At 48.6% G+C, this 25,031-nt stretch overlaps 1 protein-coding gene across 1 annotated transcript in view; it reads left to right on the forward strand.

Annotated features, from left to right (window-relative positions):
- The window catches only part of LUZP2 (leucine zipper protein 2), a 610,103-nt gene that overhangs the window by 304,745 nt on the left and 280,327 nt on the right, over positions 1-25,031 (forward strand). The window lies entirely within an intron of this gene.

The raw sequence follows: 25,031 nt of genomic DNA on the forward strand, positions 1-25,031 counted from the left end.
TTTTAAAAAATCAGTTTACTCATTTTTTTAAAAAATATTTTTTATTGGTATAATGAATCCCTATGAGATTTCATAAGCTGGAACTCAGAATGTTGGGGGGGGGGGAGGAGAAATAACTGCCGCATAGATAAAAAGCAGCAGAAGAAGCTAACTGAGTTTCTGGGTCCTCTGTGTATGTGTACACAGACTAGCAATCCCCTCAGCGTGACCAGACCCCACTGCTTCTGTTTACTGGTCTGCACTCCCAGCTGTTCCCCTTCTTCCTCTGCTGCCCCCTTTCCCCTTAATTGTTTGTGTTACTAAGGTCCCTTTCTGGATTCAAATGCTAGGAACAGAGGACTTAGAAGGAAGCTATGGCATGGATTGGGAGTGAAACTTTGCTTCATAAGCAGGCCTACTTTTCCTTGAGGGCAGAAAGTTTTGCTTCCTGGAGTTTGAGAAGCAGACAACCATGCTGACAAAGCTGTCAAGGCATGAAACAATGGAGCAGTATGAAAAAAGGTTATGTTTGCTATTCCATGCAGCTAGAAGCTCCACAAGTCAAGAGTCATCATGTACCCTGATAAGACCCAGAGTAACATCAGCTGCCTAAAACAATGAAAAATTATCCCTGCAGGTTTCTGCCCCCCCTGCACCCCCTTTTGTCATTCAGAACCATGTTTTCCAGTTAGCAACTACAGAAAAAAGCCAATCAAAAAGCAGAAAATTGAGGGCTGTCAGAGGATTAAAGAAAGCAATAGCGCCCTGTGAAAAAGATAAGAACCACATTTGTTCCAACCTGGCTTGCTTGATTCTTACCTTTTGCGTAACTCTGAACTTTATTAGCAAATTTTGTTTTATGTTGAGAGCTTTTTTGGTTCTTGCCTCCCTTTGGGAAAAGTCCTCTTTTCTCTTTTTCAACATGTTTCCTCTTGGCTTTGAAACTATTTTGGGCTATCTTTGCTCAAGCCAGTATCATGCTTCATAAGGCAATACAGGACCATAACAACTAGGAATGTCAGAGAATTCTGCCACGGATCTCAGTGAGGCCGAATGCCAGTGCATTCGGCCCCCCAAAATCTGTGGTGGAATGAAGCCCCCGCCCCACCACCCTGTGAAAGGCATGCGAAACGGAGCACTTACCTGGTGCCATTAGGGATGTACGAAAGTCACTTACCTGGTCCCGCAGCTTGCTTCGCGGTGGGGGGGAGGTGCTTCGGTTCTCCCCCCGAAGTTCAGGCTGGGGGGGAAGCGCCCCGCCTCGCCTGGCCGAAATTCAGGTCGGAGGGGGAGGCGCCCCACCTCGCCTGGCCGAAATTCAGGCCGGGGAGAAGCGCCCTGTCTCCCCAGCCGCGAAAAAAAAAGTAAAGTAAAAAAAAAACCACACACACCCGTGATAGGCTACGTAACGATTTACGTAGCCTATCATGGCTAGATTTCCAAAGTCAGCCGTGATAGGCTATATAAATCATCGCATAGCCTATCACGGGTGACTTTGAAAAAAAAAAGTGCTATTTGCGTTGTTATTTATTTTCGCTGTAGTCTACGTAAATCTTTATGTAGACTAGATGTGCCAAACTAAGGAACGCAAATGGCGGCACCCCATGGGCACCGCCATTTGTGTACGCGCTTTTTTTTTTCAAAGTCACCCGTGATAGGCTACGTGACGATTTACGTAGCCTATCATGGCTGACTTTGGAAATCTAGCCATGGTAGGCTACGCAAATCGTTACGTAGCCTATCACAGGTGTGTTGTTTTTTTTTACTTTACTTTTTTATTTTGCAATGGCGGTGGCGGCAGCCGGTCAGAAGACCGGCCACCGCCGCCACTGCCCCCGCCGAAACGCTGCTGGGACCCGCCGCCAGGAGGGACATTCGCAGGAGGTAAGTCCCATTCCTGGGGGGGCGGGGGGGCGGAGAATTTTACCGCCAATTTCGGGGGGCCGAATGCATTGGCATTCGGCCTCCCTGAGATTCGGGGAGAAATTCTCCGCCATCCCTAGGTGCCATTCGCGCTGCTTTGTAAATGGCAGCCACATCTGCGGCCGCCATTCGCTTCCCCATTTTTGCCGTGATAGGCTACGTAAATAGCCATTTGCGTAGACAGCCATTTGCGTTCCTGCAGAGGCCATGACAGGCTACTGAAATGTTTACATAGCCTATCACGGCCAAAAAACAGGAACGTAAATGGCAGCCACAGTAGCCTCCGCATTTGCGTCCACAGGCTCCGCATGCCTGCAAATGCACTCAGCTGGCAGCTCCACAGAGTTGCTGCAAAGCGGAGCCAGCCGGGTTAGGATTTCGTGGGGAGGTGCGGAGCGCCTCTCCCCCACCGCGAATCACCTCCTTCGAAAAGGTAAGTGATTTTCACACATCCCTAATAACAACATGGAGCATCTTTGCTGGTCCACTCCATCCTCCCAATCTGGATTTGGGACTAAAGACCCAGGAAAAGTGTGGGTGCATGGAGGGTAAGTTGTAAGCAAGCACAATTTGTGACATTGCACAACATCATGACTGATCACGGGGCATGTCAGATAAGACATCAGCCTTAGCTTCCAATTTCCTGGCTTTGTGGAGTTTGAGCAATGTGAGATAGCGTTATTGTCTTTTAAACCGGCAGGTTTTTTTAATGGTGGAATATATAAAGGGTAGCTTATATATTTTTTATATTACTAACCAATGTCCCATGATTTAACAAGGAGGTTTCCTTGTTAGAATATCTCCCAATCAGAATTTCATTATAACAAATTAACGATCAGTAATAACTTCTGCTGAAATATATATGGAATGGAAATAACCCTAGGCAAACCTTTGATATGATATAATGAAAAGAAGAAGAAGAAGGGATCAGTTTCAAATTTAAAATTATATTACAATGCAAATGATATTAATTAGATATCAGATTGACCATTAGAACCAAATTCATTTATTTTCCTGTTTAAAAAAGCTTTCATAAAAGTACCTCAAATGTGTTTCATTATGTTTCATTATGGGGGAATAATAATTCTAAAACAATTGAGGCCATTAAAAAAAAATCAAATCTATTAAGAATATGGGATTGCTATAGCGTTTTGTTATCTCCATAGATGGATCATCTGCCAGTTTTGGATTTGCTGAGTTCCTCATTTTTCCAGCCTTAAGTTCATTTCATCCCGTTTCTGCATCAGTTTGCATTTTTGTTTTAGTCCCCATGAAAATTCATATATATTTTCATGTGCTCCTACACGTTTTTATGCACTTTTTCCTAATATATGCATTTTGCAAGCAATTTACCTAATATAATGCCTTTTTGTATGCTATTTTAACTAATACACACATTTAGAGTTCCCCATTCCCTAATATACACATTTTTGTATGCATTATTTACTTGGAGAACTGTGTTGTAAAGTTCAGAAAAGTGTTGACATTGAAGTATTTTGGTTTGCAGGTTAGTTTGGGAAGTGGGAATTTGGTAAGTTTGCATTTAAATGTGAACAGAAAGAATACAGTTCTCCTCACATCCCTAGTTAAGTCCATCCTAAACTTCAAAATGTGGAAGGAAAATAACACACATACATCAATTTAAAAAAAACAACAACAAAAAACCAGAGATATAGAATATCTTCTCCAGAGAGAAAAAGGAAACTGCGTGGTGTGATTCTCCCATTGTCAGACTATTTTCAAATTCAATCATGCATTACTAAGTATCTTAGATTAAATCAACATACATGACAGATTTTAAAATAATAATAATAATGAAAGACAAAGATCATGTATTATCTAAGCTCTATAAATTTTTCCTAAATTATGGAACAGAAACAGAACAAGTTAAAGATGATATGATCAAGTATTAGAAAAAGTATTCCCCTAGAAAGGAGAACACCTATAGAATTAGGGTCATACATTTTCCTTAAATATGTCATTTTGGGACCGCAGCAGTTATAATAAATAAAATTAATAAAAACTATCCAAGCAATTGCTGCAAATGTCAGAAACAAACTGTAGGGGCAGTTTCCAACATTCCTTGCATGCCAGCAGGACCCACTACTAGTGCAATAAGAAGTGAGTGGATCCTGAAGCAAACAGAAACAAGCCGAAATGCTTGTTTCCAGAATGGGGCAGGTCAGCAGAGCTTGCAGGAGGGAGTTCTGCTGACATGGCCAATGGGTGTTTCCATTCATTTCCAGCGTTCCTTTAGGAAACACTAGCTTCCTTTTACACTAGTGGTGGGTCACGCTCGTGCAACAGAAACTGTGGAAGTGCAGTGGCAGTACTGGATCCTGCCCGAGATTTTTATCATTTCTGGTCAGAATGTTTGTTGGCAAAGAAGTAATGGAAAATGATGGAAAAGATAACTGAAAAAATATTGGGTTATGAAACTCCACTGGAGCCTCTGTTTTATCTTAACTATATGGTGTTTGTGGGGTTATGCAAACTCACCCGGTGTCTACCCCGCAACCTGCTTGCTGGATCCCTGCCCACTGCCGGACCCTGCTCGCCCTGGGACACGCGCTGGCTAGTGGTTCACAGGGAACCAGTGAGTGCTGTCGCTGCCACCGCTGCGAGAAACTGCTTTCCTCTCCACCGAGCACTGGCAGAGACAGGCACAGTTGCTCTCAGTGGCAGGATGGGATGGCTTCTCATCCTGCCGTCACTGCTCGGGCAAAGAGTGGGAAAGCCTCCGCACTATTATTATTATTATTATTATTAAATTTATTAATCGCCCATCTGGCTGGTCACCCAGCCACTCTGGGCGATGTACAACATACAATAAAACAGTTTAAAACAATAAAATTCTACAATAAAAACAGTTCCTAAAATACTCTAACTGACCCCAATTGCCTGCCTGAACGTTTTTAATGCACGACAGAAGCTCATTAAAGAGGGGGCATGACGGAGTTCCCTAGGGAGTGGGGAGTGGGGGCCACCACAGAGTGGGGGCCACCACAGAAAAGGCCCTCTCCCTCGTCCTCACCAGTCTAGCTGTCCTGGCTGATGGGACAGACAGAAGGCCATCCGAGGCTGATCTTGTTAAGCGGCCTGTCTGGTGCTGCTGGAGGCGCTCCTTAAGAAAAACCATATAGGGTTTTAAAGGTCAAAACCAACACCTTGAATTTGGCCTGGAAAACAACTGGTAACCAGTGCAACTCCTTCAGCACTGGAGTGATGTGATCTCGCTGGCGGCTGCCTTTAATCAGGCGAGCTGCCGCGTTCTGTACCAGCTGCAGTTTCCGAACCATCTTCAAGGGTAACCCCACGTAGAGCGCATTACAGTAGTCTAAACGAGAGGAGACCAGGGCATGTACTACTGATGGGAGCAGATGGTCAGGAAGGAAGGGGAGCAGCCGCCATATCAGATGGAGTTGATACAGTGCTGTCCGGCTCACAGCTGACACCTGAGCCTCCATGGACAGCTGGGAGTCCAAAATGACCCCCAGGCTGCGGACCTGGTCTTTCAAGGGTAGCTGTACCCCATTCAACACCAGGTCAACATCCCCCAGCCTCCTCTTGTCTCCCACCAAAAGTACCTCGTTCTTGTCAGGGTTCAGCTTTAGCTTATTCCTCCCCATCCAGCCACTCACCGTCTCCAGACATTTGGACAGGGATTCTACGGCCAACCTTGGTGAAGATTTGAACGAGAGGTAGAGCTGCGTGTCATCCACATATTGATGACACTGCACCCCAAACCTCCTGATGATAGCCCCCAGCGGCTTCACATAGATGTTAAATAGCATCGGGGAGAGGATGGAACCCTGTGGCACCCCACAAGTAAGTGGCCACGGGTCCGAAACCTCCTCTCCCAGTGCTACCCTCTGGTACCTGCCGGAGAGGAAGGACCGGAACCACCGCAATACAGTGTCCCCAATGCCCAACCCCTCCAGGCAGTCCAGGAGGATACCATGGTCAACGGTATCAAAAGCCGCTGAGAGGTCTAGGAGAACAAGGAAGGAGCATTCACCCCTATCCAGAGCCCTCCTCATATCATCTACCAAGGCGACCAAGGCCGTTTCTGTCCCATGCCCAGGCCTGAAGCCCGACTGAAATGGGTCTAGATAATCAGTGTCTTCCAAGTGTGCCTTCAACTGCACCGCCACCACCCGCTCAATCACCTTGCCCAAAAATGGCAGATTTGAGACTGGGCGAAAGTTGTTCAGAACTTGAGGATCCAAGGAGGGCTTCTTTAAGAGTGGTCTTATAACTGCCTCCTTGAGGGCTGATGGCATCACTCCCTCCTCAAGGGAGGCGTTCACCACCACCCTGATCCCCTCACCCAGTCTCTCTCTGCAGCCCATAATGAGCCAAGATGGGCAAGGATCAAGTAAGCAGGTGGTTGGCCGTACAGATGAAAGCACCTTGTCCTCTTCATCAGGAGGAAGAAGCTGGAACCGATCCCACAAAACCGGTTTGCCACAGGCCGCCTCCTGCTCACTAACTGTATCCACAGCGTGCGGAGTAACACTCCTAATCTGATCAATTTTATCTGCAAAGTGCCTTGCCAAGGCCTCACAGGAGGCCTTAGAATGCTCCAGTGGTTCCGGAGCCACAGGACCGACCAGACTCTGGACCACTTGGAACAGCCTCCTGGGACAGCACTCTACAGACGCGATGGAGGCAGCATAATATTCCTTTTTTGCTGCCTTCACTGCCACGTGATAGGCTGAAGATACAGCTCTAGCCCGTGTCTGATTGTCTTTGAAGCGAGACTTCCGCCACCGGCGCTCTAGCCGTCTCACCTCCTGTTTCAGAGCTCGTAACCGCGGATTGAACCATGGTGCAGTCCGAGCCCTGTTCAGGGGGAGAGGGCATTTCAGAGCCACCTGATCTAATGCCCCAGTGATTGCGGCATTCCAGCCACCCACCAGGGTCTCAACCGAGTGGCCGTTGGCGTGCACCAGAGAATCCCCAAGTGTGTTCAGGAATCCATTTGGATCCATAAGACGCCTGGGGCGGACCATTTTAATGGGTCCTCCACCCCTGTGGAGGGGTTGTGGAACCGAGAAGTCCAACATCACCAGATAGTGATCTGACCATGACAAGGGGGTGGTGGATATACCCCGACTTCCAGATCACTCCCCGCTTCTCCAGAAACAAACACAAGGTCTAGTGCATGACCGGCTACATGGGTGGGCCCAGTTAGAATATGGTGCAGCTCCCAGGAGGCCATGGTCTCCATGAAGTCCCGAGGTGCTGCTGTGAGGATGGCCTCCGAATGCACATTGAAGTCCCCCAACACCAATAAGTTAGGGGACTGTACATGCACATCAGAGACCACCTCAAGCACCTTGGCCAGGGAGTCAGTCGTGCAGCGGGGTGGACGGTACACGAGCAGAATCCCCAGACTGCCCTTCGGGCCCAACCTCCAGTACATGCTCTCAGCAACTTTGGTCTCCCGGAGAGGGGGTCTGGTGAAGACCAAGGTCTCTCGGTAGATAACAGCCACTCCCCCTCCCCGATCCCAAGCCCTCGGCTGCTGTGCACACGAAAATCCGGCTGGACATATGGCTGCAAGGGTTGGAGCAGCAGCCTCGGCCAGCCAGGTCTCCGTAATACATGCCAGGTCTGCACCCTCATCCAGGATCATGTCATGGATGAGGGAGGTTTTCTGGGTAACAGACCTGGCATTGCAGAGCAGCAAACGAAGGCCAGAAGATGGGGTCATGCCTAATGAGATCATTAGGAGTTCGGGGGTGGGGTGTCACCAGTACACTGGTGGTATGCAGCTCTATTTCTCCTTGTTGTCGGACTCTCCTGACTCTGCATGCACCGAGTCGGGCAAGTGAAGGAAGTCACGGACTGGTGTTCAGGGGTCTCAAATGGAGGAAACCCACCAAGCTCAAGCCCCCAAACAGATGTTCATGGCATCGCTAGGTGTTGGGTTTGTTAATCAATCACATAAAGAGTTAGCAGTATATATGGTGGCTGCAGCCAGAATACTTTGTGCAAAAGGGTGGAAATTGCAATTATCCTCCATAGATGTGGGGTTTTGCAGTTATTGCAAAGTTAACACATTATATGAGAACAACAGGAAGGAGACTAGGGATATTGCAGGTGCCTGACTGGGTCCAGGAGTCCATCGGACTCCCCCATCCACCCACCCCCAATCCCAGCTTGGCAGCCCGCCACCCCCACCCGCCATGCAAGAGGCTGGAATTTACCAGACCCATCTGCTCGCATCCAGCAGCCACCCATCCTCCCTGCAAATTGCCCTTTTTATGGAGATGGGGCTCTAGATTTTCATATTTCTAATGTTGTGCACAATGGTGGCCGTAAAGGGACATTTCCAACCCTTTTCGTATATCTGATGTTGCAGAAACAGCTGTTTATGGCCACCATTGTGCACAACATTAGAAACATAAAAATCTAGAGCCCCCTCCCATCTTACATAAAAATGGTGCCTTGCAGGGAACAGTGGGCAGCTGCGGGGTGCTCCTGGACCACTTGCCGAGCCCTCCAGGGCTCATGTGGCCCAGCTCTTGTGGGTGAGCAGCAGTGGCAGCCCCTCAAGTAAGTCCGCCCATCCCTAAAGGAAACAGAGATATAAAGGAGACAGAGATGGATGGGATAAATTTGTGGACATGCTTTAGACCACAACCCTATGGAGATAGCCGGCAGCCTCCGCTGTCAGAGGCTGCCAAGTATCCAATGAAGGACAGCCGGAGTCCATGTTCAGGCCACCCTGCATTTTCGCTAAATGGGTGATTTCGCCTGTCTAAGCATGAGGCTTCCAAGTGGGAGGAAAGGAGGCTGGGGCGAGCATAGGAAGCTATGTAACACAGCGTCTCCTCACCTCCCCACCCCTGGGACCACCCTATTTTCCCCATCTCCACACTCTTTGTGAGTGTGGAGACATAGCCAGAGCCACACTGGCTATGAGGTGGAGGCGGGAGCGTGGTTTCTGGGCTCTGAAACTGGAGCCCTGTTTCTAACCTCAGATCCCAGAAACTGAACCAGAAACCAAACTGATGCTGTCTAGGGGGCATAGAACTGCTCTCTTATTTATTTTTGCAGAATTAATATAATACATCCAGATATTCAGGGTTTTTTTTTCAGTAATTTGATTTAGTTAGCCATAAAACTGATGTCTTTATTTGGGATTAGTGAGGTATAAGATAAGGTTTATATGTAAACAATAGCTTCCTAAAAATAAATGTAATGAATGCATTATGATGTTTCATGGTTCCCTCTATTCTATTGCTTGTTCTTGTCGTTACTGTTGTTGTTTGTATCTGTATTTAAAGAAAATAATTATATCTATTGGGGGATTCCTGTTCTAATAAATAATAATAATAATAATAATAATAATAATAATAATAATAATAAGCTGTGGGGTGCCACAGGGTTCTATTCTATCCCACATGCTGTTCAACATCTATATGAAGCTGTCGGGTGAGATCATTAGGAGTTCGGGGGTGGGGTGTCACCAGTACACTGGTGGTATGCAGCTCTATTTCTCCTTGTTGTCGGAGTCGGCTGAGGTGGTGAAGGTGCTGGACCAGTGCCTGGAGGGTGGATGAGGGCCAATAAATTGAAGCTAAATCCTGACAAGATGGAAGGTCTGTGGACTGGTGGTTCCCAAGTCTGGGAATTGGGTAAGCGACCTGTCCTGGATGGGGTCGCACTCCCCCTGAAGGAGCAGGTGCATAGCCTGGGAGTACTCCTAGTGGCTTGGGACCTTGATATTTGAGGGAGCGCCTCTCCCTGTATAGCCTTCCCAAGTACTGAGATCTGTTTGAAAGGCCCTCTGCTGCATCCCATAAACCATGGTGGGACATGGGAGAGGGTCTTCTCTGCTGTGGCACCCCAGTTGTGGAATGCCCTTCCCTTGGAGGCCCAATTGGTGCATACATTGGTTTCATTTCAACACCAAGTAAAAACATGGCTTTTCACCAAAGCCTTTGATTCCCTAAAGTATCACACTGTTTTAACTGTTTTATTGTTTTAGATTTAAATTGGTATTTGCTTGTTTAATGGTTTAATATGTTTTTAGCTGTTTAAATTATTTATTGTTTTATACTGTTTAAACTGATTTTATCTGTAAACCACCCTGAGATCGTAATGATATAAGACAAGATACAAATGTTATAAATAAATAAATAAACAAACAAACAAATAAATAAAATCTATAAGAAAAACGTTGGGGGGTTCCAACCTATGATACTGAAGTTTCCTTATCTTCAGTCTACTTTTTCATCTTCCAGCAGAAACTGCAAAAAATATAAGGCAGGGGCAGGATGTTTGGTGACATGGATCTCACCCAGTACAATTTTCCATAGGAGGACATTACAGATTAATTTTACTCATGAAAAAATCCCTATATTTTGAATCATAAGGAATACTGAGTCTCAGCTTAAACTGACTAGCATGCAGCTGAGCTCACTTAAACAATATACATCATAATGTGTTATACCTGTTCCCTATTTATGCTGTTCTGAAGTCCAGAGTTTACCTAGCCTGGTTGTGTACATGCATAGTGATTAAATGGTTCTGCTTTCCTGAAAATTGTTGAGTTTGTGAGAATTTTGATTATTTTAATGATTATATGTATATATGGTATATGATTATATGAATCAATAATTTTTGGTTCTAGAATATAATGGAGAACAAGTCTGTTTCATCAGAAAGCCTTCCTTTCTTAACCAAACTGATATAACTTCCACTGAATTCATTGGGGCCCTTCCTGATACTAGAGCTAACCAAAGGTCTAATTTTCATCCTGTTAAGATTAGAAAATCATGCTTTGTATCCAATGGGAACTTTATGCAGGGTAGAGCACCTAATCTTTGCTGGTCTCCCGTACCCAATGCAGCTCTCCACAACATCTCCCATACTGTTCCAGAGGGTCAATAAACTCTCAAGAACTGCTTTTGGGGGCAAGAGGGGCTGCAGTCAGGAGAGATCAGCAAAAATGTGGTGCTCTACCTTATGAAGAGCCATGCTGGATCCAACCAAGGGCCCAGCTAGTCCAGCATTCTGTTCACACAGTGGCTAACAAGCCTACCATGGGAAATCCACAAGCAGGACATGAGTGCAACCAGCACCTTCCTGCCCATGTTCCTTAGTAACTGGTATACGTAATCATTCTGCTTTTTATACTGGTGGTAGCATATAGCCATTGGGACTAGTAGCCATTGATAGCCTTATCCTCCATGAATTTGTCTTTGCCCCCTTTAAGCCATCCAAATTGATGGCCATCACTACATCTTGTGGTAGCAAATTCCATATGCGCTGTGTAAAAAAAAGTACATCCTTTTATCTGTCCTGAATCTCCCACCAATCAGCATCATGATCTTGGGTTCTAGTATGTATTGGCCCCAGGAGCATAACCAAGTCACCTGTAGTGTTAGAGGGGCCCAGTCATCCATAATGCTTGCTTAAGTTCATTATTGGTGCAATTCCCTTGCTAGTAGTAGGGATGTACGAAAGGGACTTACCTTGTCCCGCAGCTTTTTTCGCGGTGGGGGGGAGGCGCTTCGCTTCTCCCCCTGAAGTTCATGTGGGGGGGGGAGGCTTCCCGCCTCGCCTGGCCAAAATTCAGGCCAGGCAGGAGGCGCCCCATCCCTCGCCAGCGAAAGTCAGGCCGGGTAGAAGCGCCCCGTCTACCCGGCTGCGAAAAAAAAAAAACACCCCCGTGATAGGCTACGTAATGATTAATGTGGCCTATCACGGCTAGATTTGCAAAGTCAGCCATGATAGGCTACGTTAATCGTCACGTAGCCTATCACGGGTGACTTTTGGGGAAAAAAAAAGCGCGTACGCAAATGGCGGCCCCCATAGGGAGCCGCCATTTGCATTCCTTATTTGGTCCCTGTAGTCTATGTAAAGATTTACGTAGACTACGGCAAAAATAAGGGCAACGCTATTTGCGCCAACGAATGTGTTGGCGCTCGGCCCCCCGAAGTTTCGGGGAGAAATTCTCCCCCATCCCTAGCTAGTAGGCCGCTGAGCATGTGAGATGAGTCAAAAGCCGATACATTCCATACTTACAAGCTATCTTATCAAGACTGGCCTGGGAAGCAAAGTTTGTTTATCTTAGGTAGCTGTGCTGAGAACCAGGCATTGCTGGTCTATGCTGGGAATGAACACTAGGGGGTGTTTGCTGTTGTCATGCTGCCTTACTGCTAACATGTATTGTATAAAACCCATTGTACCCCATGGCTCTGGGTTCAGAGAAGTTGTCTGATCCAACTATTGGGTATGCCTGTGTGCTGTAAGTTACTGAATAAAGTCTTGTAAGAAAAACTGGGTCTGATTTATCACTATTTTGGCACCTCTAAATCAGGACGTTGAAGCCCACGGACAGGGTAATACATAGTATTATAAGGGGGGGTAATAAGTGCTTTCCTCTAGCACAATAGTATCACTATTGGATACAATCTATTGTGCACATTGATGTCATGGAAAGTAGTTTGGAGCAAGCCAGGAATTGGGAATGAGGGGTCAGGATCAAAAAGCAATCCAGATCAGAGGCCAAGCCAGGAGACAGGACCAAAGACAAGAGTCCAGATAGACCTGACTGCTCATCTCACCAGCTCCAATCATTGGATCTATGTATTTAAGGAAAATATAAGGAAATATGCTCAGGGCACATTTGTAATGGTGGAAAGTTTTTAATTTGATGTTGTTTGGAAGTTTTCTTCCTCTTCTTAAATATTTACTGTTTCACTTTTTCTTAACTTTATGTAATAGCATAATAGGTGATCCAGGAATGGAACAGGCACATTTAAGGGAACCCCTACATCCATGGACACATGCGCATGCACACACGCACATACACACACACACAAGCTTCACCGTCACTTACACTTTTAAATGGACATTAGAAAGTTTGGGTTAAATTAATCCAATTTTCTCTCTTGGGAGTCTAACCAAGTTTAGATTCAATAAACGAAAATGAGTGGTGGTTCCCTGTTCTCAACTTCCTTGAAATCAATTGAAAAATCAGAGCCCTTAGCTCTTCAGTACTCTAAATCATCAGCGGTCGATTTCTGTAATGATTTACTGGGAGAAGCCCTGGAATAAATTACAGGTTTTTCAAGGAAAGTAATTTCTCTTACTTCTTCATTTTATTACATTGCATTAGGTTAAAAGTGGCTCAGATTCAATGTAGGTAAGACATCACCTCCTCCCTTGTGCCCTGACACAAGGGCTAATGAGTACCTTTTTAAGCAATAATATAATAGCCACACACTGCAGACATCAAAGGCACATAATCAGTGCATGACTGCTCCAAAACTGTAGAATCCCAATGATGTTTTTTGGAAGAGGGATCTATCAAGACTTGTTAGCTGTGATTAGGAATTTATGAGAAATTCATTTCAGTTTGTTTTTGATTAGGGATGGCAGAGAATTCCGCCACGGATCTCGGGGAGGCCGAATGCCAGTGCATTTGGTCCCCCGAAATCTGTGGCGGAACGGCATGCCACCCCCCCACCACCCCCCACCGCAGATCCCCCCAGGACGAGACTTACCTGGGGCGGATCTTGTGGGCGGCGGTGGTGGCTCCAGCGGCAGCTTCGGTGGCGGTGGCTGCAGCGGCTGGACTTCCAACCGCCTGCTGCCGCCGCTATTTGCAGGTGTTTTTTTTTTACAACCAACATGATAGGCTACGTAAGTTTTTACGTAGCCTAAAATGTCTGGGTAAAAAAAAAAAGCGTACACAAATGTCGGCGGCTACGGCTGCCGCCATTTGCGTTCCTTATTTTGGGCCATCTTAGTCTACGTAAATAATTACGTAGACTAAGACGGCGAAAATAAGGGGAATGCAAATAGTGTCCACTACACTATTTGTGTTCCCCTTATTTTCGCCGTCTTAGTCTAAGTAAATATTTACATAGACTAAGATGGCCCAAAATAAGGAACGCAAATGGCGGCAGCCGTAGCTGGCGCCATTTGCGTACGTGGTTTTTTTTCCCCTCCAGAGCCCTCCGCGGCCGGAAATCCAGCTGCGGATGGTTCTGGCCTGGCTGGGCCTGGCCGGATGCTCTGTGGAGCCACTGCGGAGCACAGCCAGCCAAGGAGGATTCTGGGGGGGGGAGGAACGGAGCACCTCCTCCCCCATCCAGGATTCCGCGGGGAGGGATGGAACGCCTCCCCCCCCACCATCAGCATAATCTGCGAACAGGTAAGTGATTTTCGTACATCCCTATTTTTGATCAAGATATACCAGTGGGCACTTTCAGGACTGAACAATCTGCAATCAAAATCCGTACATTTTCAAGTTTGCATTGTGAGTTATGGACACCCCCTACCCACCCCCAAAAAGGTGTCAACAGCATGTCCACATTTGAAAAATGTGACTGAGTATGTGTACTTTTGAAAAATGCTCACAAACATGCTTTAATTAATGGGGGATGAATGTGTACATATCTAGGATGTGCACGATGAATGCATACATTTAGAAAAATAGCTAGGGATGTACAAATCCCTTACCTGGCTCCGCACAGGGGCATCTGCGGTGTGGGGGAGGCACTCTGTACCACCCCCCGGAATCCTCGATGGGGGGAGGCATTCCGTTCCTCCCCCCAGAATCCTGCCTGGCCGGCTCCGCTCCGCGGCCAACCTGCGGAGCCGCCGACTGGCTCCGGCCGCCCGCAGCCAGACATCTGGCCACTGGGCAGCCCTGCAGGGACGCAAATGGTGGCTGTCATAGCTGCCGCCATTTGCGTCCCTGTATTGAGCCATGATAGGCTACGTAAATATTTACGTAGCCTATCACAGCAGGGGGAAAAAAGCCAGCATACACAAATGGTGGTATCCACCACCATTTGCGTACACTGGGTTTTCCCCCCCCCCGCCATGATAGGCTACGTAAATACTTATGTAGCCTATCAAAGCCTCTGTAGGGACCCAAATGGCGTCCCTGCATTAGCAGTGATAGGCTACGTAAGTATTTACATAGCCTATCATGGCTAGGAAGAGGAGGAAGCGAATGGCGGCCGCAGGACGGCTGCCATTCGCAAAGCAGCGTGGACGGGAGCAGGTAAGTGCTCCGTTTCGTGTGCCTTTCATGGGTTGGGGGAGCAGGGGCTTCATTCCGTGATGGATTTTGGGGGCCGAATGCACTGGCATTCGGCCTCACCAAGATCCGTTGCGGAATTCTCTGACATCCCTAAGCATGGGTTCTTTCTTTTTTCCTAAGGATTTTTGGTTTACTGCACTGCTTCTGTAGGTGGCAACAGCATCAACCATGTTGAGGCTTCCACTTTTCTGAGGTGGAATTTTGAATTTCTTTTGGTGGTATTTTTGAGTTTACCTAATCACTGCAAAGTGGCCAACAGTGCCATGTGTGATTTTTCTCTCTATTACACATCTGTCCATTGCTCTGCAGCCTCCCAGGCCACCTGCACTTTCTGAGCTGAAAAAGCCCCATGGGAGGAATTGCCTCATGAATGATGTCTTCCTCATGATGGCTTTAAATGACGTGCAGATAGGGATGGCAGAGAATTCCGTCACGGATCTCGGTGAGGCCAAATGCCTGTGCATTCGGCCCGCCGAAATCTGTGGTGGAATGGCCTGCCATCCACCCCCCCTGCCCCTCCGTGGATCCCCCTCAGGATGAGACTTACCTGGGGCGGATCTTCCGGGTGGTGGCGGCTTTGGCGGTGGCTTCGGCAGCGGCGGCTGTGGCGGCTGGTCTTCCGACTGGCTGCCGCTGCTGCCATTTGCAGTTTGTTGTTTTTTACCCAGACGTGATAGGCTACGTAAGTTTTTACGTAGCCTAAATGACTGGGTAAAAAAAAAAGCATATGCAAATGGCGGCGGCTACGCCCGCCACCATTTGCGTTCCTTATTTTGGGCCATCTTCATCTGCGTAAATATTTACATAGATTAAGATGGCAAAAATAAGGAACAGAAATGGTGGCGGTCGTAGCCACCGCCATCTGCGTACGCGGTTTGTTTGTTTTTTCCCCCAGAGCCCTCTGTGGAGGGAAATCTGGCTGTGGATGGCTCTGGCCTGGCTGTGCCTGGCTGGCTGCTCCGTGGAGCTGCCGTGGAGCACAGCCGGCCATGGAGGATTCCGGGGGGGAGAAAAGGAGCGCCTCCCCCCCATCGAGGATTCCGGGGGGAGGGACACAACGCCTCCCCCCCCACCATCAACATAATCCATGAAAGGTGAGTGACTTTCATACATCCCTACATGAAGAAAGCCAAGGAGGCTACAGGCTGCTGGATGGACGAGTGTACAACGGAAGACAGGACACTCATGCACACTCCTTAGCCACTTCACAAGTAAGTAAGCATAAGAACCCCAAACCCAACTAGGGATGGCAGAGAATTCTGCCACTGATCTTGGTGAGGCCGAATGCCAGTGCAATTGCCCCCCAACTCTGTGGTGGAACGGCCTGCCACCCCCCGCTCCTCCGCGGATCCCCCCCAGGATGAGACTTACCTGGGGCGGATCTTCCAACTGGCTGCCGCCGCCACAATTTCCAGTCTTGAAAAAAAAAAAGACATGATAGGCTACGTAAAGATTTACATAGCCAATCACGTCTGACTTAAAAAAAAAAAAAAGCACGTACGCAAATCGCGGTGGCTACGGCCACCGCCTTTTGTGTTCCTTATTTTGGCCCATCTTAGTCTACGTTAGGGATGACCGAAAGTCCCTTACCTGGCCCCACAGCTTTTTTGGGGGGCGGGAGGCACTCCGTTTCTCCCCCCGAAATTCTTGGTGGGTGGGGAGGCGCCCCACCCCTCCCCGCTGAAATTTTGGCCGGAGAGATGGAGAGGCACCCCATCCCTCCCAGCTGAAATTCTGGCCGGGGGGGAGCGCCCCGCCTCTCCGGCCACGAAAGAAAACAGTAAAGTAAAAAAAAAATGTGATAGGCTACGTAAAGATTTACGTAGCCTATCACGGCTAGATTTTCAAAGTCAGCTGTTATAGGCTACGTAAATCTTTACGTAGCCTATCAAGGCTGACTTTGAAAATCTAGCCATGATAGGCTACGTAAATCTTTACGTAGCCTATCACTTTTTTTTTAATTACTTGGAAATGGTGGTGGCAGCAGCCGGTCGGAAGACCAGCCGCCGCCGCTGCCGAACCACCGCCGGGACCCACCACCACGAGGGACATTTGCACGAGGTAAGTCCCATCCCGGGGGGGGCGGGGGCATGTTGGAGAATTTCCCCACCAATTTCGGGCTGCCAAATGCATTGGCATTCGGCCTCCCGGAGATTCGTGGAGAAATTCTCCAACATAACTAGTACGTAAATATTTACTAGGGATGGCGGAGAATTTCTCCCCGAAACTTCGGGGGGCCGAGCGCCAACGTGTTCGGCCCCCCGAACAAGTTTCGGGGAGAAATCCTCCGCCCCCCCGCCCCCCGCCCCCCCCCCCGGGACGGGACTTACCTTCCCTGAATGTCCCTCCCGGCGGCGGGTCCAGCTGGCGGTTCGTCCGGTGTTCGAGCGGGGCGGGAGCGGCAGCCGGTCTTTCGACCGGCTGCCGCCCCCGCCATTGCAATGAAAGAAAAAAAAAAAAACACGTCCCCTGATAGGCTACGTGACGATTCACGTAGCCTATCACGGCTAGATTTGCAAAGTCAGCCGTGATAGGCTACGTGAATCATCACGTAGCCTATCAGGGGACGTTTTTTTTTTTTTGTTACTTTCGTGTTCGCGGCCGGGCGAGGCGGGAAGCCTCCTCCCCGGCCTGAATTTCGGCCGGGTGAGGCGGGAAGCCTCCCCCCCCGGCCTGAATTTCGGCTGGGCGAGGCGGGAAGCCTCCCCCCCCGGCCTGAACTTCGCGGGGGGAGCAGCGAAACGCTCCCCCCCACCGCGAAAAAGCTGCGAGAAAAGGTAAGTGACTTTCGTTCACCCCTAATATTTACGTAGACTAAGATGGCAAAAATAAGGGGGAACGCAAATACTTTTTTAAAAAAAGTCAGACGTGATAGATTTACATAAAGATTTACATAGCATATCACGGCTGACTACAGGGACACAAACGGCGGCGGCTACGGCCACCGTCATTTGCGTTCCTGCTAGCCAGCAGCTGGATGTCCGTCTGCTGGCGGAGCCGGCCAGTGGCTCTGCGGAATCTACGCGGAGCAGAGCTGGCAGGCCAGGATTCTGGGGGGGGAGGCGCGGAGCACCTCCCCCCCCAGCGCAACCCGGCGGAGCCAGGTGAGGCCAATTTCATACATCCCTAAACCCAACCCATGAGAATTTCTCTGAAATTTCTTCTCCTTCGAATTTCTTTTTGAAAGCAATTTCTTTTCTATCGAATTGAATGAGAATGGCTGAGAAAGATGTGGGAGAAATTTTCGGCACAGCACTCATTCAGTTCTTTCCCCTACACCATTTCCCTGTCTAATCTCCACTCCTAAAGCTGCTGTTAGCCCTACAGTGTGAACACTACCACATCTCCCCCACCCTCCTCCTTCTCTGGAGCTAAAGCTAATAACAGTTTTTACAGAGATAATCCTAAGGATGTCAGAGAATTCCGCCACGGATCTTGGTGAGGCCAAATGCCAGTGCATTCAGCTCCCCGAACTCTGTAGCAGAATGACCTTCCACCCCCCCGCCACCCCATGGATCCCCCCCAGGACGAGACTTACCTGGGGCGGATGTTCCAGGCGGCAGCGGCTGCGGCGGCTGGTCTTCCGACCGGCTGCTGCCGCCGCCATTTGCAGTTTTGTTGTTTGTTTTTTACAAGATGTGATAGGCTATGTAAAGATGTGCATAGCCTATCATGGCTGGGTAAAAAAACAACAACAACAAACCTGCGTACACAAATGGCGGCTACGGCGGCCGCCATTTGGGTTCCATATTTTTGGCCGTCTTAGTCTATGTAAATATTTACATAGACTATGACGGCAACAATAAAGGGGAACTCAAATAGCATAGCGGGCGCTATTTGCATCCCTTTTTGATTCGCCGTTTTAGCCTATGTAAATATTTATGTAGTCTAAAACGGTGAATCAAAAAGGGATACGTACACAGTTTTTTAGTTTTTTGTTTTACCCAGAGCGCTCCGCGGACGGAAATCCGGCTGCGGACAGCTCTGGCCTGGGCCTTGCTGGCTGCTCCGCGGAGCTGCCACGGAGCATAGCCGGCCATGGAGGATTCCAGGGGGGAGGAATGGATCGCCTCCCCCCCCATCGTGGATTCCAGGGGGAGGGATGGACCCCCCCCACCATCAACATAATCCGCGGAAAGGTAAGTGACTTTCATACATCCCTAGATAATCCCTGCTGGGAAATCCAGTCACCGATCTCTGGCATAACTTCAGCCTAGGGATGGGGGAGAATTTCTCCCCGAAACTTCGGGGGGCCAAGTGCCAACGTATTCGGCCCCCCGAAGTAGTTTCGGGGAGAAATTCTCCACACACACCCTGCCCCCCGCACCCACCGGGATGGGACTTACCTTTCCCGAATGTCCCTCCTGGCGGCGGGTCCCGGCGGCAGGTCGGGAGGTCTTCGACAGGGGCAGAGGCAGCAGCCGGTCTTTCGACTGGCTGCCGCTGCCGCCATTCCAATAAAAGTAAAAAAAAAAAAAATGCTCCCATGATAGGCTACGTGACGATTAACATAGCCTATCACGGCTAGATTTGCAAAGTCAGCCGTGATAGGCTACGTAAATCGTCACATAGCCTATCACGGGTGACTTTAAAAAAAAAAAAAGCACGTACGGCTAATGGCGGCCCCCATAGGGAGCCGCCATTCGCGTTCCTTATTTGGTCACTGTAGTCTACGTAAAGATTTACGTAGACTACAGCGACCAAATAAGGAATGTGAATGGCGGCTCCCTATGGGGGCCGCCATTTGCATACGCGCTTTTTTTTTTTTTAAGTCACCCATGATAGGCTATGTGATGATTAACATAGCCTATCACGGCTGACTTTGCAGATCTAGCCATGATAGGCTACGTTAATTGTCACGTAGGCTATCACGGGGGCGTTTTGTTTTTTTTAACTTTTTATTTCACGGCCGGGCGAGGCGAGGCGCCTCCTCCCCAGCCTGAATTTCAGCCAGGCAAGGAGGGAAGCCTCCCCCCCAGCCTGAATTTCGGCCGGGTGAGGAGGGAAGCCTCCCACCCCGGCCTGAACTTCGGGGGGAGCAGCGAAGCACCTCCCCCCCACCGCGAAGCAAGCTGCGAGACCAGGTAAGTGGCTTTTGTGCACCCCTACTTCAGCCCTCCATTGATAATCTCTTTACCACATTAGTGACTTTTGGCTTCAATGCTTATACGAAACCGTCTATACATGTATGTTCAGTAAAATGAATACTAGAGGAAACTGAGCCTGGGACACTTAAAAACTTCAAAAATAACAGCATGGAAGATATCATAGAAATGGGAACGTGTGTTATGACTGTCAATAACTCTTGTCTGCTGCTGAAGATGGTCTGTATAGTTTCCTTGTCATTTGAATAAGGAGGGTTTAAAGTTTCACTGCATGCTATGGATGTATTCATATGTGCCTTTAAGTGGTTTCGCATTCATTTAATTCAGTTCAGTTACACAGATTTGCTACTGATTTACCTTGGCGTAAATTTGAGGAAAGCCAGCATGATGTGACAACTCTTATGAAAACAAGACTGATAGGCCCTTTTATTTTCTTAGCTAATTAGCAATAATGTGATCCATCACCGCCGCACTGTATGTTACTCAAACTCAGTAGATAAATTAACACAGAATATTTTAGGAAAACAGGGAGCACCTTTCTAGTGATTGCTTCCAGGAAGTGTATGTATGTTGAAGGGCAGGGTAGGTACATTGAAACTCCTCAAACAATTAAACAAATCAAATCCCGAACAAAAATAGCATACTAAGGGTGCAATCCTATGCAGGTTTAGACAGGAAAAAAAAAGCCCTACAACTCCCAGCATTCCCAAGCCAGCTATACAGGCTGGGGAATGCTGGGAGTTGTAGGACCTTTTTCTGCCTAAACCTGCATAGAATAGCACAGTAAAAGGGCTGTGACTTAGCATCTGAAAGAAAAATGGCATATTTATTTAATTCTGTGTACAGTTTCTTTTTAGCCATATCTCATAGGCTCAAGGTGCCCCCAAACAAGGAAATAATGTCACACTACATGGCTCATTTGCTTTACTGAACCCCATCTTCTGCTTCTCTGCAGTAAAAAAACACTTGGTGATTTTCAGGGAAGAAGGAATGGGTAGAAGGAATGGGTAGGGATGACTATTTAATCCTTCACCCAACTTCAACCACTTTCCCCCAGCAAGTTCCTCCAGCTGCATTTCTCTCAGATGGGATTCAGGTCCTATGTTTGTGAAAGAATCAAGAGGCATTAGCTCATCAGCATGGATATAATGTGCAGCGAATTCTGTGGCTACCACATGTAGGGATGTCAGAGAATTTTGCCACGAATCTCGGGAAGGCTGAATGCCAGTGCATTCGGCCCCCCGAAATCGGTGGCGGAATGGTCTGCCACCCCCCGGGACAGGACTTACCTTGGGCAGATCTTCCTGGTGGCAGCGGCTCTGGCGGCGGTTCGGTGGCAGCGGCGGCGGTGGCCGGTCTTCCGACCGACTCCCGCCGCCGCCATTTCCAGTAAAAAAAAAAAAAAAAAGTGATAGGCTACGTAAAGATTTACGTAGCCTATCACAGCTAGATTTTAAAAAAAACACCATGATAGGCTACGTAAATCTTTACGTAGCCTATCACGGCTGATTTAAAAGAAAAAACCAACACACATACGCAAATGGCAATGCCCATGGGTGCCACCATTTGCGTTCCTTATTTTGGCACGTCTTAGTCTAGGTAAACATTTAGGTAGACTAAGACGGCGAAAATAAGGAGAACGCAAATAGCGTAGCGTCTACACTATTTGCGTTCCCCTTATTTTCTCCATCTTGGTCTACGTAAATGTTTACGTAGAGTAAGACGTGCCAAAATAAGGAACGCAAATGGCAGCGGCCATGGCCGCCGCCATTTGCGTACGCGCATTTTGGTTTTTTTTTTAAGTCAGCCGTGATAGGCTACATAAACATTTACGTAGCCTATCACGTTTTTTTTTTAAATCTAGCCATGATACGCTATGTAAATCTTAACGTAGTCTATCACGGATTTTTGTTTTTTGTTTTTTTTAACTGGAAATGGCAGCGGCAGCAGCCAGTCGGAAGATCCACCCAAGATAAGTCCTGTCCCGAGGGGGCGGAGGGGCAGGCTGTTCCGCCACCGATTTCGGGGGGCCGAATGCACTGGCATTTGGTCTCCCTGAGATCTGTAGCGGAACTTTCGTACATCCCTAGGTAAAACAAAAAACAACAAAACGGCATACGGAAATGGCGGCGGCTACAGAGGCCGCCATTTGTGTATCTTATTTTTCACCATTTTAGTCTACGTAAATGTTTACGTAGACTATTACGGCAAAAAAAAAAGGGGAACGCAAATAGTGTAGTGGACGCTATTTGCGTTTCTTTCTTTCTTTTGCCGTAAAAGCCTATGTGAATATTTACATAGGCTAAAATGGCAAATAAAAAAGGAATGCAAATAGCGCCCACTACACTATTTGCGTTCACCTTTTTTTTCTCCATAATAGTCTACATAAATATTTATGTAGACTAAAATGGTGAAAAATAAGGAACACAAATGGCGGCCACCGTAGTCGCCGCCATTTGCGTATGCCAGTTGTTGTGGTTTTTTTACCCAGACGTGATAGGCTACGTAAAGACTTAGATAGCTTATCATGGTTCCCTGGCTGGACGCAAATGGCGGCCACTACGGCGGCCACCATTTGCATCCGCATCAGCCAGTCTGTGGCTGGAAATCTGGCTGCGGATGGCCCTAGCCTGCGGTAGCAAATGGCAGCCACTACACCATTTGCATGGCTGCCTTTACCGTGATAGACTACATAATTACTTACGTAGCCTATCACGGAAAGAGCAGCGGCGCAAGTGGCGTAGCGACTGCCGTTTGCGTCCCTGCACTTTGCCGTGATAGGCTATGTAAATACTTACGTAGCCTATCACGGCAGCCTGGCAGGACGCAAATGGTGGCTGTTACGGCAGCCGCTATTTGCGGCCACAGCAGCTGGCCAAAAGACCAGCCGCTGCTGCTGCCGCCGCTGCCGCCACCCCAGGTAAGTTTCATTCTGGGGGGATTCTGCGGGGTGGCGGGGGGTGGGAGGCCATTCCGCCATGTGTTTCGAGGGGCCAAATGCCAGTGTATTTGGCCTCGCTGAAATCCATGGTGGAATTCTCCACCATCTCTAGCTTCGGGTCACTTTGTGCCCCTTCTGAGGTGAAGCAGAGGGGGCATAAAGCAACCCAGAGTAGGTCGGGGGCTCTCCGAAGTACTCGGTGCACTTCAGAGCTTTGTCCCCCAGCCCAGCCCCCTGGGCGCCTCCAGATCCTTACCTGAGCCACCTTCGCCGCCACTGCTGCCTTCTCCTTGCCGCTGCTGCCTTCACTGCTGCTGCCACTGTGCCACTGCCTTCTCCGGTGCCACCATGCTTCCGCCGCTGCCTTCTCTGTCGCTGCTGCCGTCGTCTTCTCCGCCGCCATCTCCTGAGGCCTGGACGTGTGGCGACTCGTCTTCTTGCAGAAAGTCACCATTTTTAAAATGGCAACCTCCTGGAAGTTCCAGGAAGTTGCCATCTTAAAAATGGCAACTCCCTGCAAGAACAGTCACTGCTCGTCCAGGCCTCATGAGATGGTGGCAGTGGCAGAGAAGGTAGCAGTGGTGGCAGTGAAGGCAGCAGCGCAGTGATGGAGAAGGTGACAGCTGCAGCGGAGGCAGCCCAGGTAAGGAGCTGGGGGGTTGTGTGGAGGCGTCAGGGGGGACCCGAGGTGGAGTTTGCCATCCAAACCCCACTTTGGGTTCAGGCCAAAGTGGGTCAGGCCCCCCCGAATCTACCTGAGAAATGGTGGCTTGCAAGGGAGGGGGCGGCCGCGTGCCAGGTTCCCGTGGACCGGTTGGTGGCTCGCGCCTTGCACTAAACAAACCAGTGGGGTCTGCAGACTCCAGTCTGGGGGGCAGAATGAGTGGATATCCATCAGACTCCACACACGCACGTGCACACACACACACACACACACACACACACACCAGATAACCACAACATGCTTAGTACAGAATGCTGGGCTAGATGGGTGTGGTTTCACTAGGTTTTTATGAAAGGCTACTTCAAATTGTAGCTGCTGACTCTAATAGCAGTTCTATAAGCGTGAATGCTTCAACCCTATATGCTATTATTCTATTATGATAAAGATAAATACAGTTTATGATATTAAGCAGATAAAGCATGATCTGGCCCTTCCATATGCGGTCTGCAATATGGCAATATGCAGTACCATACACCAGAGCTAGCCTGTGTGTCTTTCTCAGCCAACCTTAGGGAGTCCTGGCCTGGACCTGGATTTTTTCTTTACAGCTGCTCTATCTAGCCTCTCCATCCCAGCCCCCAGGATACAGTCAGATCAATCTAAGATCTCTGGTAAAGGCTGTAGGGTGTCCCTCTGCCAATGTACGTTGTGCTAGGGCTGCCAGCATTGCCTGTGGTGCAATGCCCTCCCTGCATATGTAGTGGCTGCACTGGCTACCAGTGTGTTTCTGAGCCCAGTTCAAAGTGCTGGTTTTGACCTTTAAAGCCTTAAATGGTTTGGGACCAAGTTACTTGAAGGACCACCTTCACCCAAATCAAATCAGCCTGCCAGCCACACTTTAAGATCAGGAAGAGAGGCCCTTCTCATTTGCCCACTGTGAGAGCAGTCAGGTGGGTGATCACATCGGAGAGGGCTTTCTCTGCAGGGGCCCCACACCCTTGGAACAAGTTGGCATCGGAGGTCCGCCATGCTCCATCATTGAAGAAGGCCTTGAAAATGTATCATTTTACCATGGCCTTCTCTTGATATGACTGCTATTTTTGCTGTTGCTGCTGTTAACACCGTTGTGGGGATGGTGGAGAAATCTACCACGGACTCCAGTGAGTCTGTGGCAGAACGGACTACCCCCCTACCAGCCCCCCGAAATCCTCCCGGGACGGACCCTGCCTGCTGATGGCCGCTCCGTCCAGGTCCATCTGCTGCTGTTCATCTGCTGAGCCGGACTGCAGATGCAAATGGTGTCTGGCGTAGCCAACGCCATTTGCGTCCCTGCGCTTTTCA

Source organism: Heloderma suspectum, chromosome 1, assembly GCF_057233095.1.
Source record: "Heloderma suspectum isolate Gila_16-S chromosome 1, 16-S_ref, whole genome shotgun sequence".
NCBI classification, from domain to species: domain Eukaryota; kingdom Metazoa; phylum Chordata; class Lepidosauria; order Squamata; family Helodermatidae; genus Heloderma; species Heloderma suspectum.